Here is a 2,885-nt window from a genome sequence, read left to right on the forward strand (position 1 = left end):
TCTCTGCTTTGAAGTTGCATCAGTATCGATGCTTGGACTCTTTGAGCTGTACTCCCTCTGGCATTGAGTTGGCTCTGACTGAGGACTGTGTGCGCTGGTCTTCATCAACTACCTTGTCTGGTAGTGGGGCTGGAGGCTTGTGTGACTGTTCCCCTCGTCCTTCCTCTAATCTCGGCCCCAGCCAATTGGTGTTTGAGACTTAAAATAAATTTGAGTTGTACCTGCAAATTTAATCCGTGTGTTTCCCTGACATATATACATATTTCTTGCCTCCTCTTAAAATAAATAAATAGCCTATATATACTGCTGGGTTAATTTTAAAGGTCTAGATATACAGGTCTTTCTCAAAAAATTAGCATATTGTGATAAAGTTCATTATTTTCCATAATGTAATGATAAAAATTAAACTTTCATATATTTTAGATTCATTGCACACCAACTGAAATATTTCAGGTCTTTTATTGATTTAATACTGATGATTTTGGCATACAGCTCATGAAAACCCAAAATTCCTATCTCAAAAAATTAGCATATTTCATCCGACCAATAAAAGAAAAGTGTTTTTAATACAAAAAAAGTAAAGCTTCAAATAATTATGTTCAGTTATGCACTCAATACTTGGTCGGGAATCCTTTTGCAGAAATGACTGCTTCAATGCGACGTGGCATGGAGGCAATCAGCCTGTAGCACTGCTGAAGTGTTATGGAGGCCCAGGATGCTTCGATAGCGGCCTTAAGCTCATCAGAGTGTCGGGTCTTGCGTCTCTCAACTTTCTCTTCACAATATCCCACAGATTCTCTATGGGGTTCAGGTCAGGAGAGTTGGCAGGCCAATTGAGCACAGTAATACCATGGTCAGTAAACCATTTACCAGTGGTTTTGGCACTGTGAGCAGGTGCCAGGTCGTGCTGAAAAACTAAATCTTCATCTCCATAAAGCTTTTCAGCAGATGGAAGCATGAAGTGCTCCAAAATCTCCTGATAACTAGCTGCATTGACCCTGCCCTTGATAAAACACAGTGGACCAACACCAGCAGCTGACATGGCACCCCGGACCATCACTGACTGTGGGTACTTGACACTGGACTTCAGGCATTTGGCATTTCCTTCTCCCCAGTCTTCCTCCAGACTCTGGCACCTTGATTTCCGAATGACATGCAAAATTTGCTTTCATCCGAAAAAAGTACTTTGGACCACTGAGCAAAAGTCCAGCGCTGCTTCTCTGTAGCCCATTTCCTGCACACGCCTGTGCACGGATGTTCTGGATGCTTCTACTCCAGACTCAGTCCACTGCTTCCGCAGGTCCCCCAAGGTCTGGAATCGCTCCTTCTCAGGGTCCGGTCACCTCTTCTCGTTGTGCAGCGTTTTTTGCCACACTTTTTCCTTCCCACAGGCTTTCCACTGAGGTGCCTTGATACAGCACTCTGGTAACAGCCTATTAATTCAGAAATTTCTTTGTGTGTCTTACCCTCTCGCTTGAGGGTGTCAATGATGGCCTTCTGGACAGCAGTCAGGTTGGCAGTCTTACCCATGATTGCGGTTTTGAGTAATGAACCAGGCTTGGAGTTTTTAAAAGCCTCAGGAATCTTTTGCAGGTGTTTAGAGTTAATTAGTTGATTCAGATGATTAGGTTAATAGCTTGTTTAGAGAACCTTTTCATGATTTGCTAATTTTTTGAGATAGGAATTTGGGGTTTTCATGAGCTGTATGCCAAAATCATCAGTATTAAAACAATAAAAGACCTGAAATATTTCAGTTGGTGTGCAATGAATCTAAAATATATGAAAGTTTAATTTGTATCATTACATTATGGAAAATAATGAACTTTATCACAATATGCTAATTTTTTGAGAAGGACCTGTATTTAACAGATGTCCACTGAAGGAGATCATAGTGAGAACCCAAGCACAGCTTATTTTTAAATAAAAAAGGTGACGAGAGACAATGAGTGTCACATGACATAAACCAACCAATGAGCAATCAAAACTGAGATCCACAGGACAGGACAATAACCAATGAGAACAAGACACATGAACAAGACAACCAATCAGAACATGACACATACACTAGACAGGCAGGAGACCACGAGGAAAGGAAACTAAACGGGATCCTTGACTTTTGGCAAGATGAAAGACATGAAAACATAAACCAAATCTCATTAAACTCCATAAACTTCAACTAAATCCTTACATTTTATAGTTACTGTAATTGTTTAGAGTTCTGTATTATTGTTTGCTAATATATATATATATATATATATATATATATATATAAATTATTTTGTTTGTAATCAGACTGATGGATCAGTTGGCCTAAAAGTGCCCTGTCATTATAAAACTCTCCTTTCACTCAGCAACTGTGAAGTGGAGCAGGACAACCTTGTTTTGGATACTCATCCAATAAATATGAACAGCATGGCACAGTGGTTTATATGTATATTTATCCATAAATTGCTAAATATTAATTCTGCTGTTAAAAACAAATAAAGAACCAGTGTAGGAGATTATTATGTGCAAATACTGCAAACACAGTGAAAAACTATAGTTGTGCAGTGCGTATGTAAAAAAAAAAATGTTTTTGATTTGAAGCTTAATAAAAATAATGCACATCAACCCAATCACTTTATTTAACTTTCATGTTAACACTACAATCAGATTCATCAGTCTGAATTCAGTCCGATTTAACCAAAAATTGTGCATGTAAATGTAGCCTTTGTGTTTTAAGTCAGCACCAAAATATTAAGAAGGATTCTGTCCATGATATTAATTTCCTTACTGCCAAGAAATAATAAACAGAGTGTCTGATTTCCCCATTATATCCTAACAATAGCACAGACTGTTTGTGTACAGACTTTTTTTTTTCTTTTTGCTAAATATTTAAAGGTCTC

Source organism: Carassius gibelio, chromosome B13 (genome assembly GCF_023724105.1).
Source record: "Carassius gibelio isolate Cgi1373 ecotype wild population from Czech Republic chromosome B13, carGib1.2-hapl.c, whole genome shotgun sequence".
Taxonomy (NCBI): Eukaryota; Metazoa; Chordata; class Actinopteri; order Cypriniformes; family Cyprinidae; genus Carassius; species Carassius gibelio.